A 13,951-nucleotide genomic window follows, 5' to 3' on the forward strand; every position below is an offset into this window, starting at 1 on the left:
CAAGTCGGAGGGTGCAGGAGCACCTCCAGCACTCCTAGTTCCAGCAGCACTGCTTAAATCTCATCTGTTGCAGCCCCACATTTTGAGTCTAAATGTCTCTGCCGTCCCTTAAGAGGGGACTAGATCATCAGTTTTGAATTATAAAGCATTCAATCCATAAAAGCAAAGAACCGAAATTACAGTGCAAATAAGCATAGAGCAAGTAATTGAAATTTGCTTGGGGTTTCCTACTTTAAGAACATTAATGAAACATCAAAGTCCAAAACTTGACCTGCCTTGTATCTGTTAAAATCAAAAGAGGAAATCTTCCAGTTTCCAAATATTTAGATTAATATATCTACCTTTCTGTTAAGAAGAAATAAAACCATCATTTTGTCTGACCAACAAAAAGTTTTTTGTCCTCTTTGTAGTAGTACGCATCTTCCCAGAGCTCTGACACATAGCACAGTAAGTTTAATGTGTATGAAAAACATACCAAGCTAGTAAAACGACAGGTTTCAGAGTAGCAGCCATGTTAGTCTGTATTCGCAAAAAGAAAAAAAGGAGTACTAGTGGCACCTTAGGAGACTAACCAATTTATTTGAGCATAAGCTTTCGTGAGCTCCAGCTCACTTCATCGGATGCATTCAGTGGAAAACACAGTGAGGAGATTTATATACATACAGAACATAAAAAAAATGGGTGTTATGATACACACTGTAAGGAGAGTGATCACTTAAGATGAGATTTTACCAGCAGGAGTGGGGGGGTGGGGGGTGATTTCAATAATTTCCATCCTACCATCAGCCTCAGCCTGGACCAGTTCACACAAGAGATCCACTTCCTGGACACTACGGTGCTAATAAGCGATGCTCACATAAACACCACCCTATACCAGAAACCTACTGACCACTATTCCTACCTACATGCCTCCAGCTTTCACCCAGACCACACCACACGCTCCATTGTCTACAGCCAAGCTCTACGATACAACTGCATTTGCTCCAATCCCTCAGACAGAGGCAAACACCTACAAGATCTCTATCAAGCCTTCTTACAACTACAATACCCACCTGCTGAAGTGAAGAAACAGACTGACAGAGCCAGAAGAGTACCCAGAAGTCACCTACTACAGGACAGGCCTAACGAAGAAAATAACAGAACGTCACTAGCCGTCACCTTCAGCCCCCAACTAAAACCTCGCCAACGCATCAAGGATCCACAACCTATCCTGAAGGACGACCCATCACTCACAGATCTTGGGAGACAGACCAGTCCTTGCTTACAGACAGCCCCCCAACCTGAAGCAAATACTTACCAGCAACCACACACCACACAACAGAACCACTAACCCAGGAACCTATCCTTGCAACAAAGCCCGTTGCCCACTGTGTCCACATATCTATTCAGGGGACACCATCATAGGGCTGAGTCACAGCCACACTATCAGAGGCTCGTTCACCTGTACATCTACCAATGTGATATATGCGGTCATGTGCCAGCAATGCCCCTCTGCCATGTACATTGGTCAAACTGGACAGTCTCTACATAAAAGAATAAATGTCAAGAATTATAACATTCATAAGCCAGTCAGAGAACACATCAATTTCTCTGGCCACTCGATTTCAGACCTAAAGGTCGCAATATTACAACAAAAAAAACTTCAAAAACAGACTCCAATGAGAGACTGCTGAATTGGAATTCTAATTAACTTAGAACTTGAATAGAGACTGGGAGTGGATGTGTGATTACTCAAGGTAAAACTATTTCCCCATGTTTATTTCCTTCCCCCCTACCCCCGTTCCTCAGACGTTCCTGTTAACTGCTGGAAATGGCCCACCTTGATTATCACTACAAAAGGTTTTCTTCCCCACTCCTCCCATCAGCTCTCCTACTGGTAATAGCTCATCTTAAGTGATCACTCTCCTTACAGTGTGTATGGTAACACCCATTTTTTCATTTTCTGTGTGTATATAAATCTACTTACTGTATTTTCTAGTGAATGCATCCGTGGAAGTGAGCTGTCGCCCACGAAAGCTTATGCTCAAATAAATTGGTTAGTCTCTAAGATGCCACAAGTACTCCTTTTCTTTTTGCAAGCTAGTAAAGTAACTCAGAACAAAATATTAGTCAAATAGAAAAGGCCAAAACTGGGAAGGAAAAAACAGACTCAGAAAAGTAGGGCTGGAAGGGACCTGAAGATGTCCTAGTTATTTTAGTGCATCCTTCCCATGCTGAGGCAAGACCAAGCATACCTAGTCCACATCCCTGATAGGTATTGGTCTTTCTAGGCTGTACTTAAACCTCACTGCTACCTAATTCCAGAGCTGAACATCCTTGTAGTTAGAAAGTTTTTCCTAATAGCTAACCTAAATCTCCCTTGCTGCATATTAAGAGGACTGCTAATCCTATCTTCAATGGACATGGAGAACAACTGATCACACTCCTCTTTATAGCAGTTCTTAACATATTTGAAGACTCTTCTCAGATCCCCCAAGTTTTCTTTTCTCAAGATTAAACATGCTCAAAGTCTTCACTCATAGATCATGTTTTTTAAGCCTTTTATCATTCTTCTGCTCTCCTCTGGTCTTTCTCCAATTTATCCACATCTTACCTAAAGTGTGGCACATATAATGAAAAAATACTACAGCTAAGGCTGCAGCAGTACCAAGTGTGACACCAATATTTAATCACGGTCATATAATTAAGATATGTTTTGTACAAAGTATGCCTTGTGAGGTATCAATCTTCTAGACAGTAATATCTTGTTGGATTGTATGTGCTATCGTCGTATGTGAAGTTAGGCTACGTATGTGTTACTGAAACACGATGCGAGGTTGAATATACTTGAAAGGCTGCTTGTGAGTGTAACAGTAAAAAGGCCAAATATGTAAATAGCTTACTGAGGAAATGCACACAAGCACAAGGATTACCCCAGGAACTGTGTACAACAGAAACCTCTCAGATACAGCACTACACAATGCGAACTGTTTGACTCAGGTCACAACAAAAGAGCTTTCCAGCAAGTGGGAAGCAGATATAAAAAGGGGACTATGACATCATGATGGGACCTCACTCTTCCTACAACACACCTGGCAACACCCGACAGGCAAGGACTGAACTACTGGAAGTTATGGTCCCAGGCTAGAGGGCTTTTTAGCTTGGGAAAGCCAAGGCAACTTGCGCCTTAAGAATCTGCAAGCCTGTTTACCACTCAGGGTGAGAATTGGCTTATTTCATATCCTACCTACCTAGTAGGTTAAGCTCAGTTTGCAGTTTTATTTATTTACTAAGGTAATCTGCTTTGATCTGTTTGCAATCACTTAAAATCTTTTTTAGTTAATAAACTTGTTTGGTCTAAAACTAGTATGGAAATTATAATTTGCAGCAGAACACTGTTGCATCTCTCTCTCCACACTGAGGGAGGGGATGAATTTTATGAGCTTATGCTGTAGAGTTCCCTGTGCAGCACAAGATGGTATAATTGTGTTTATATTCTAGAGGGGAGCGTGAGTCTTATCAACTGGGAGGTGCCTTAGCTGAGCCTTCCCGTGCAGAGCTGATCTCAGCATCTGTGTATGAAGCTGCAACTGGGTGTGTCCCTATCTGTGTGTGAGCAGGAGAAACAGCAAGCTTGGAGAGCCTGGCAACTTACCCCAGCATGGAGCCCAGGCTGATGGGTCAGAGGGCTGAGTGGTATCCCAGTTTCAAGTGGCACCCTGGGGGGAACCTGTCACACCAAGTACAGCAGAATATTTACCTCCCATGTCTTATAGGAGTCCCCTGTTAATAAATACACCACAGAATAATATTAGCCTTTTTCTCTCAACTGTACCACATAGCTGGCTCACATTCAGCTTGTGATCCATAATAACCCCCCAGATCCTTTTCAGTAGTACTACTGCCTCATCAGTGAATTTCCCATTTTGTACAGTATTTGTGCATTCAGTGGTGGATTACTGAATGTGGTGACAGGGCCCATGCCCAGGGGCCCCAGCCAATTTGGGGGCCACACAGGAGCAGATGGAACTCTAGCCCCACCCTCTGCTCCCCATCTCTCCCCCCACACCCCCTGAGGCCCTGCCTCCACCCCAACTGGAACCCTGTGGAAGGGTGGTGAGCAATATCCCCCCTCCCCAGGCAGAGCTGGCTGAGCGCTGCTTGCCCAAGCCCCACACTGAGCTGGGTCAAGGTCCTCCCCCCCTGCCCACCCCATGCTGGACCAAGGGCCCCCCCACCTGCATGGCACTCAACTGAGGGTCCCCCACCTGGCATTGGAGCAAGCCCCCCTCTCCCCTATCCCTTACCCCCTGCAGCATGGAGCTCATCCAAGCCCCTTCTCCCTTTCCGCCTTGCCAGCATGGGGCTGGCATGAGCCACTTGCCAAAGCCCCCCTTCCCAGGGCTGGCCTGAGCCCCACCACTCACCCCGATAGCTCCTTTTTGGCAAAACTGGGCATTTGTCCTGTTTGCTCTTGCCAACTGGTGATCAGTTGGAAAGAGCAAATGGGACAAATGCCCAGTTTTGCCAGAAAAGGTCAGGACAGTTGGGGCCAAAACAGGATGTATGGTTACCCTAGGCCAGGGGTCCCCAAACTTTTCCAGTCATGCCCTCCCCCCTACTCAGTCCATGCCCCCTCTGTCCCCGGAACTAGGGCCTGCAGTCAAGAACTGAGTGGGGGTGTGGCCAAGAGCAGAGCCACAGCTCGGGCTGGGGGCAGAGCAGAGCTGGGAGTAGGGCTAGGCCCTACTGCGCACCACTGAATGTTCCTCCATGCCCCTCCAGGGCAGTGCACCCAGTTTGGGGACCAGTGCCCTAGGCCCAGGGAGCCCAGGCAGCTGTGGGGAGCCCCAGACCCTGCTCCTGCCTTGGGCAGGCAGCTGGGGTGCCTGAGAGCTGCCCCTGGCCTGCATCACTGCCTCTGAGGGTATCCAGGGCTCCCCACAGTGGTCCATGACTGGGAGGGATGTGGGTCCCCCCCAGTGTTCTGTGCCCCAGGCCCCAATATATCTTAATCCACCACTGTGTACATTTGATTATTCCTTCTTAAATATAATACTTCAACAAGATGAAATTCAGTGAAGACTAGTGTGAATTCAGATCAATTCTCCAGTTTGGAGGACAGGACTAGAATTCAAAAGGACCTTGACAAAGTGCTAGCAACCCCTCTCAGCTTGGTGTAATCCCCACATTTTATAAACTACTCTCCACCTCCATTATCCAAGTCATTAATGAAAATATTGACTAATAGCAGACCCAGGAACCAACTAGATATGCAAAAAGAAAAGGAGTACTTGTGGCACCTTAGAGACTAACCAATTTATTTGAGCATGAGCTTTCGTGAGCTACAGCTCACTTCATCGGATGCATACCGTGGAAACTGCAGCAGACTTTATACACACACAGATCATGAAACAATACCTCCTCCCACCCCACTGTCCTGCTGGTAATAGCTTATCTAAAGTGATCATCAAGGTGGGCCATTTCCAGCACAAATCCAGGTTCTCACCCTCCACCCCCCCCCACACAAACTCACTCTCCTGCTGGTAATAGCTCATCCAGAGTGACCACTCTCCCTACAATGTGCATGATAATCAAGGTGGGCCATTTCCAGCACAAATCCAGGCTCTCTCACCCCCCCACCTTTTTCCTGGGGACACACACACAAACTCACTCTCCTGCTGGCAATAGCTCATCCAAACTGACCACTCTCCAAGTTTAAATCCAAGTTTAACCAGAACGTCGGGGGGGGGGGGGGAGGGGTAGGAAAAAACAAGGGGAAATAGCCACTCCCAGTCTCTATTTAAGCCTAAATTAATAGTATCTAATTTGCAAATGAATTCTAATTCAGCAGTTTCTCGCTGGAGTCTGGATTTGAAGTTTTTTTTGTTTTAAGATTGTTCTAAATCTTAAAACAAAAAAACTTCAAATCCAGACTCCAGCGAGAAACTGCTGAATTGGAATTCATTTGCAAATTAGATACTATTAATTTAGGCTTAAATAGAGACTGGGAGTGGCTAAGTCATTATGCAAGGTAGCCTATTTCCCCTTGTTTTTTCCTACCCCTCTCCCCCCCCCCCCCACCCCGACGTTCTGGTTAAACTTGGATTTAAACTTGGAGAGTGGTCAGTTTGGATGAGCTATTGCCAGCAGGAGAGTGAGTGTGTGTGTGTGTGTGTGTGTGTGTCTGTCCGTCCCCGGGAAAAAGGGGTGTGTGAGAAAGCCTGGATTTGTGCAGGAAATGGCCCACCTTGATTATCATGCACATTGTAGGGAGAGTGGTCACTTTGGATGAGCTATTACCAGCAGGAGAGTGAGTTTGTGTGTGGGGGGGGGTGGAGGGTGAGAAAACCTGGATTTGTGCTGGAAATGGCTCAACTTGATGATCACTTTAGATAAGCTATTACCAGCAGGACAGTGGGGTGGGAGGAGGTATTGTTTCATATTCTCTGTGTGTATATAAAGTCTGCTGCAGTTTCCACGGTATGCATCCGATGAAGTGAGCTGTAGCTCATGAAAGCTCATGCTCAAATAAATTGGTTAGTCTCTGAGGTGCCACAAGTACTCCTTTTCTTTTTGCGAATACAGACTAACACAGCTGTTACTCTGAAACCTGTCAACTAGATATGCCCTCCCAGTTTACAGCAACCACTGACAACTAATCTTTGAGTACTGTCTTTCAACATCTAGGCCACATTTCCCTAATTTGCTTTTGAGAAGGTCATGTGGAACCTTGTCAAAAGCCTTACAAAAAAAAATAAAAAATAAAAAAAATAAAATAAAATAAATCCCCCAGCTCTTTCATATCTACTGCTTTCTCCCTATCCACTAGGCCAGTAACCCTGACAAAAACCCTGAAATCAGACTGGTGTAACTATAAGTGGCAACTCCAGGGGTGCTGTTAGAAAAGTGGAGTGGGATGGGACCTAGGGGTCGAGCACCCCCCAGTACTTTGGAAAGTCAGTGCTGTGGGTGTGACATGCTTTTTTCTTGAGAAATCCACATTGGCTATTCCTTATAGCCCTATTATCCTTCAGATGATTACAAACTGAGTTTAATAATTATTCTGGTATCTTTCTAGGTATCAAAGAAAAGCTGAATTACTCGGGTCCTCTTCACTCCCCTTTTTAAATATGGTTACTATACTTGCCCTGTCTGTATATTTAAGGATTGTCTAAGTTGAGGGATCCACCCTCCAAAGTCCTGATCGCTTCAGCTCCAATCTAGCAAAGCACTAACCCCCATGCTTAACTTTAAGTGCATGTAGACACAAGTTAGTGTTTTGCTGTGTAGGCATCAGAGTGCTCAGCACTCTCCAAGATAAAGTACAGATGAAGTATATTCTTGGAGTTATTCTGAACATAATGGAAGAGACAGTTCCCTCCCCAAATACTCTAATCTAGATAGACCAAACAATACTTTAGATACATGTAATGAAATAGATTACCAGGAATTGGATTTCTACAGTAATAGTGCTGTTATTAAAAAAAGTGTTATATGGTGGATTAGCATTAAAGAGCTTCACAGAAGTGGGTTTTCATTAGGGATTTGCATGAAAGGGTGATTGCTTGGTACACCAGGAGAAGGAGAGAGTTCCAGGTGTAAAAGCAGCATGGAAGAAAGCATCAAGATGAGAGAGAGAAGGATGACAAGGAAGCTAATATGCAGAAGCTTTGAGTAAGGAGGAAAGAAGATCACAGAAGTAACCTAGAATGAGGTTACATACAGTTTGAAAGAGAGGACCAGTGGCATTATATTGCAGGGGTGCTTAAGTAGCTTGATCTTTTCAAGAAGGCGAAGGAACATTAAGCACGATGTTGAGCACAATTTTACCACATTTCATAGGATCAGGATTTAGTTAAGTCACCTTGCTCAACAGCTTTGCAGAACTGCATTGTCTATGGTAACAAAACTGGTCCTGTAATTCACCACTGACAATAGGAATAGTGGAAGCATTAGTATAGCCAGGGCTCAGGTGTTTTTACCACCACACCAACTAACCCTGCTCACAGGGCCAGAATATAAAACTCCCATTGACTTCAAAGGACTTTGGATCAGACATAGGATTTGCTATCAAAACTGTTTCTCAGTATTAAAAACCTAGGAGAATGCCAAAAAGAGATTAGTATATTTATTCATATTTACCTCCATGAAGCAATTGATTTACATGATAAAATCAGTTAACCTGCAGTAATTTAACTGCAATATTTTTAAAATAGCTATCAAAATATCCATTAGTTTATATAATGATGTACATTTTACAAATAAGCTTTTATCAACAAATAAAAATAATAAGCAATTTTCATAAACATTTTAGGTAAGACCATGTTAACACTGCCATTGAGAAACACTTAAACAATCCTAAAGTCACATGGCTTTTTTTTTTAATTAAAGCCATTTGCCACATCAGAATACTTGGTGTAGTTTATGTAACATTGATAAAACATCTGAGATGGGTGCATTGGCACCACCTGTAAAGCCAGTGGAGTCTAAAAACACATTCAATAGTACATTTTGATATAGAACAATTAAAGCAGCCCAGAATGAGTTATTCAGCAGTTCCATCTGAAAATTGCCACTTCTGTGCACGTTATTTAAATCACTGTTGTGAAGCAAAGCGTCACTGGATCCTACCTAAAGGGTACTGCACCGAGAATGAAAGTATATAGGATGAAATTCAATAAGGAAAAGTGCATAGTACTCCACTTGGGAAGTTGGTTACTATACTTGAGGGATCCATCCTCCAAAGTTGCACACATACAAATGAGAAATATGAGCTGTAGCTCATGAAAGCTTATGCTCAAATAAATTTGTTAGTCTCTAAGGTGCCACAAGTACTCCTTTTCTTTTAACCTAGGAAGGAGTACTGCAGAAAGATCTGGCAGTTATAGTGGATCACAAGCTAACTATGAGTCAGTGTAAGACTGTTGCTAAATAAATATAAAAAAACCCACACACCCCACAAACATCGTTCTGGGATGAATTATCAGTGTTGTAAGCAAACACAAGTAGTAATTCTTCCACTCTACTCCACACTGATTAGGCCTCAGCTGGAGTATTCCAGTTTAGTCTGGAGAAGAGAAGACTGCAAAAGGGGACATAACAGTTATCAAGTACATTGTTACAAGGAGGAAGGAGAAAAAAAATGTTCTCCTTAACCTCAGAGGATAGAACAAGAAGCAGTGGGTTTAAATTGCAGTGAAGGCAGTTTAGGTTGAACATTAGGAAAAACTTCCTGTCAGGGTAGTTAAGCACTGGAACAAATTGCCTCGGGAGGTTGTGGAATCGCCATCATTGGAGATTAAGAAGAGCAGGTTAGACAAACACATGTCAGGGATGGTCTAGATAATAATCAGTCCTGCCTTGAGTGCAGGGGACTGGACTAGAAGACCTCTTGAGGTCTCTTCCAGTCAACCCCTTGAGGTCCCTTCTAGTCCTATGATTGTTTTATGCTGTAATAAGTTTTGTTATTCCTGATGAACACATTTTTGTTGATTTGTGTACATAGCAGCATTTGGTGACAACAAAATGGAACACCTAACTGAATGAATGCATAGTCCTCTCTGCTACCACACTGTTAGTTACATAATTTTTATGGCTGAGGTTAGGTTTCCAAGAGTGGTAAATAAGAAAACTTATAGCTAGAATCCAATTTTCTTTTTGCAGCTTCCATGTTAAGGCTCATAGCTTGGACTTCTGTATCCCTGGCCTAATGGGAAGAATTTTGGCATTTGGTAATTTACTCACTATAGCTTAAATTTATACACCACAATATAAAACTAGATCTTAACAAGCAGATAAGTAGGTTTGTGGACATATTGGGAGCCACTGCAGTTTGTAGGGGCTGCAATGGACCCTAGCACAACTTTGCCTATGAAGAGTTACTGCTGCCTGTGCTCTCCAAAATTGATTATATCCTGCTGCTGAGTGTATTTTCTTAACGTTATTATAAGGCTGGAACTGGGAATAACTTTAGGCCAAGATAGTTGCTAATTACCCTCTTTCCTCATTTAGAATCATACTTGGCTCTTAATTCTGCCTCAGATCTTCTCACTGGAATACCCACTTTGGGTACTGAACAACCCTGCTTAGTTGGCTGCAGTAATAAACAGCATCCTACCGTGTGTTGGGTAACTATGCTCAGCACCTTGTAGGATCAAGAGCCAAATGCTCAAAACTGATGCTTTAACAAAGAAATGGAGAAGAAAAAACTAATTAAAAAGGTGAACGTAATTATTTGACAGTATCCAGACCATTCCTTCCCCCCTCCAACTATCATAGTTAAAGAGTAATATGGTAAACAAAGTTATACCTATATTAAAGCATACTATTAAGTCATGCTGCTTTTTTGAATGAAAGCTGTGTTCTTTATAGTAAAAAATGATCTGACTGACAAGTAACAAAATGTCACATTACTGCTAGGACATTAGAACTGAGAAAAAGGCCTTTTATTAAGTGTATGAGAAATTTACTACATTTTAACCAATGGGATTGCAGAAAACAAATGAACTCAAGTCGATTGTATCACTATTGGGATCGTGACACTGAGCAATTCAAACAAACATCAACTAATGACTTCTAATAACCATTTTGAAATCAAAACATTTCTACTTAAACATACACATCTAAATGTTTTATCTTGCAGATGCTCATTTGGTCAGCTTTCTTTCCATGAGGTTCACACTCTCTCCAACTAATCAAAGTCCTGTAACCTCAGCATCTGAATGAGATTTCTGGATTTTTTTAATCTTTACCTATTTTATCAGTAAAGTACAGTACAGTTTGAGGGTCACTGATGTTTATCTTCATAATCCAACATTTCACAGATTAGGCCCTCTGCTTCTGCAGTTCCCACTACTCTACCAACAGCCAAAGGTGCTCCTCTGCACTCATCCAGGTAAGAGGATCCCAAATGTAAGAGTATTAGCTCAAAATTAAAGCTAGGCATGGTAGAATTTTGAAAGTATTGAGAACCTCTGTGAAAAAGCTAGACTAATTTGGACAGGATAAATTAAGCAGGAGAAATTAAGCAGAAACTCATTAATGACTGGAAAGGTAGGAGGATAACAGCACCAATAAAGCAGTCACCAGATATCACTGAACTAAACTGCTCATCCAAAAGACTGGAAGACCCAGAGAATACTTTTAAGAGACCAGATTTAAGAGCCATAGGAATCCCAGACTTCAGAAGGAACAAATGACATCAAATTCTTCTAGGACTTACTAGTGAATGCACTGGAGACAGAGTCCTCTGTTAAGGATATTGAGATTAAGCAAGTATATCATGCTTTTACATATGGGCGGTAGGTACAATAGGCCAGAAGAGGCTCAGCCTGGTTGTAGGATTTTGGGGGGAAGTTTTTGATTGATTATGCCCCATACAGGTTCCAGGGTGAATGAGGAGGCAGTATGTGCTACACAGTGGTTCTCACACTTTACCGGTGACCCCTTTCACATAGCAAGCCTCTGAGTTCAACCCACCCCCCCTTATAAATTAAAAACACTTTTTACTGTATTTAACACCATTATAAATGCTGGAGGCAAAGCAGGGTTGGGGTGGAGGTTGACACCTCGCAACCCCCCCATGTAAGAACCTCATGAGCCCCTGAGGGCTCCCGACCCCCAGTTTGAGAACCCCTGTGCTACTGCCTCATCAGCTGCCCCAGAACCTGCATGGGGCATAGCAAAAGTGTCTTCTGGAGAAGAGAAACGCACGCATTTCTCTGGGTGGCTTGGCATCTGGGGAGAGGAGGCGCGGCTGCAGCTGGCCCTGGATGCCTCGGGGGAGGGGAGGGAGAGGGTTTGGGGCTCCTGCAGGGCTCCATACTTTTACACTCAAGTCAAATCCTGGGAAAGGCATAACAAAAACTAAAGGAAGATGAAGCCAGACAAATTCAAATTAGAAATTATGAACCAATTTTTGACAGCAAATGTGATTAACCACTGGAAGAGACTACCAAGGGAAATGTAGATTCTCTTCCTCTTGATGTTTTCAGATCAACACTAGATACCTTTTGGGAAGATATGCTTTAGCAAACACAAGTTATTGGGGTCAATACAGAGGTAACTAGTGAAATTTAATGGCTTGTGATGTACAGAAGGCCAAAGTCGATGATCTAATGGTCCCTTCTACCCTTACTTTGTATGAATCTGTGGCTAAGAACAGGTCTGAAATTATTGTGCTTCACTGATAAAGAAAATGATCTTTAACAGGCTTTCAAATCTGGCAGGATCTCACCAAATAATTTGCCATTCTCCATCTTCCCATTACTACCAAAACCAGCTTGGACAGACTCAATCCCCTGTTCTTGAAGTAGGCTGGGTGGAAACTAGCTCACTGCAGGTACAGTGTAGAGTCACTGTAAGCAAGACCGTGCTTCCCCCCCTTGGAAGCCCCAGCACAAGTGATATGCTGGGATGGCCCATAAAGCATGCGACTTCAAGGATTTTCAGCTGCCCCACAACCAGTTTATATTAGGTGTTGCAGCTGTCCTTTGAGTCACTCAGAATTGAAAGGAGGCAAAGATAGCTCATGGGCAAAGTGGCATAAAAGCCATTCTCTGTGTTGTGCCGCTCAAGAGGCACAGCGCAGAACTAACCCCCCAATCATTGTGAATTCACTGCATATAGAGAAGAGATTGAGAATTATAGTAATTACTATTACACTAAAATTTGCATATTGAACTTGCATTTGGACCCCATTTTTCCCTACTGTAAGTGATGGGAGGGATTTTCCTTTAATAAATATTGAGAAACCACCTATTTAGAGCACTGGCTGACTTACATGAGCAGTAAATGAGATTGACTTGTTCTGATCTCACTTACACTGGTGAAAATCAGAAACAGTTCCAAATGAAGTTATACCAGTATAAAACCAGTGTCCTTGAGTTCAGAATCAAGCCCAAGGAGCATTCACCTGCAGGTCACAGGTTTTAATTTGGCCCATGTTACTAGTGTGACAGAACCGATTACCTGAGGATTGCTTAGTAATTCATGTAAAATGAGTTGTTGGTTTCATTTCACAACTAGTCACTGCAAAGTATCCAACACAAAGTCACAGTTGAAAGCCTTACCAACTGTATAAGCAAAGTGGTCAAAGACTAAGTAGAACTGGAGGAGACTGAATACCCCTCCTACACCTAGAAGTGATCCCCTCAGGTCAGAGTTGTGGTACATTGTAGGGAAGCTTGTACTGTCATTTCCCATATTGTAGCTCAGGCATGGGCAAACTACAGCCCAGGGGCCACATCTGGCCCTTCAGATGTTTTAATCCAGCCCTCGAGCTCCCGTTGGGGAGCAGGGTCTCAGGCTTTCCCTACTCCATGTGTGCCCTGGCTCCGCACGGCTCTTGGAAGCAGAGGCATGTCCCTACTCCAGCTCCTAAGCGTAGGGGCAGCCAAGGGGCTCCACATGTTGCCCCCACCTCAAGTGCCACCTCCGCAGCTCCCATTGGCCAGGAAACATGGCCAATAGGAGCTGCAGGGGCAGCGCCTGTGGATGGTGCAGTATGCAGAGCTGCCTGGCCATGCCTCTGCGTAGGAGCCAGAGGGGCAACATGCCACTGCTTCCACAAGCTGCTTGAGGTAAGTGCCACCCAGAGCCTGCACCCCTAAACCCCTCCCATGCCCCAAACCTGATCCCCCTCTCTGCCAGCACAGAGCACCCTGCTGCACCCCAACACCTTATCCCCAGCCCCACCCCAGAGCCCGCACTCCCAGTTGGAGTCCCCAATCTCCACAACCTGCCTTTCCAGCCCAGAGCCCCCTCCTGCACCCTGAATGCCTAGTTTCTGGCCCCACTCCACAGCCTGCACCCCCCAGCTGGAGCCCTCACCCCAACCCCAAATTTCATGAGCATTCATGGCCCACCATACAGTTTCCATAGCCAGATGTAGCCCATGGGCCACAAAGGTTGCCCACCCCTGCTGTAGCTGGTCTGGGGGAAGAGAGAACTTCAGTCTCCAGCGGGGTCT

The 13,951-nt window shown here is 43.9% G+C and overlaps 1 protein-coding gene across 7 annotated transcripts in view; it reads right to left on the reverse strand.

Moving 5' to 3' along the window:
- Window positions 1–13,951, reverse strand: part of CCDC148 (coiled-coil domain containing 148) — a 171,516-nt gene that overhangs the window by 156,261 nt on the left and 1,304 nt on the right. Inside the window, exon 1 of one of the 7 annotated variants that reach the window (XM_078847930.1) lies at window positions 3,635–3,708. The exons of the other annotated variants lie outside the window; for them this stretch is intronic. The gene's annotated coding sequence lies outside the window, so the exon portion shown is untranslated. Of the gene's footprint in view, window positions 1–3,634; window positions 3,709–13,951 lie in introns of those variants that run through there. 7 annotated transcript variants of the gene reach the window in all.

Source organism: Lepidochelys kempii, chromosome 11 (genome assembly GCF_965140285.1).
Source record: "Lepidochelys kempii isolate rLepKem1 chromosome 11, rLepKem1.hap1, whole genome shotgun sequence".
In the NCBI taxonomy this organism is placed as follows: Eukaryota; Metazoa; Chordata; order Testudines; family Cheloniidae; genus Lepidochelys; species Lepidochelys kempii.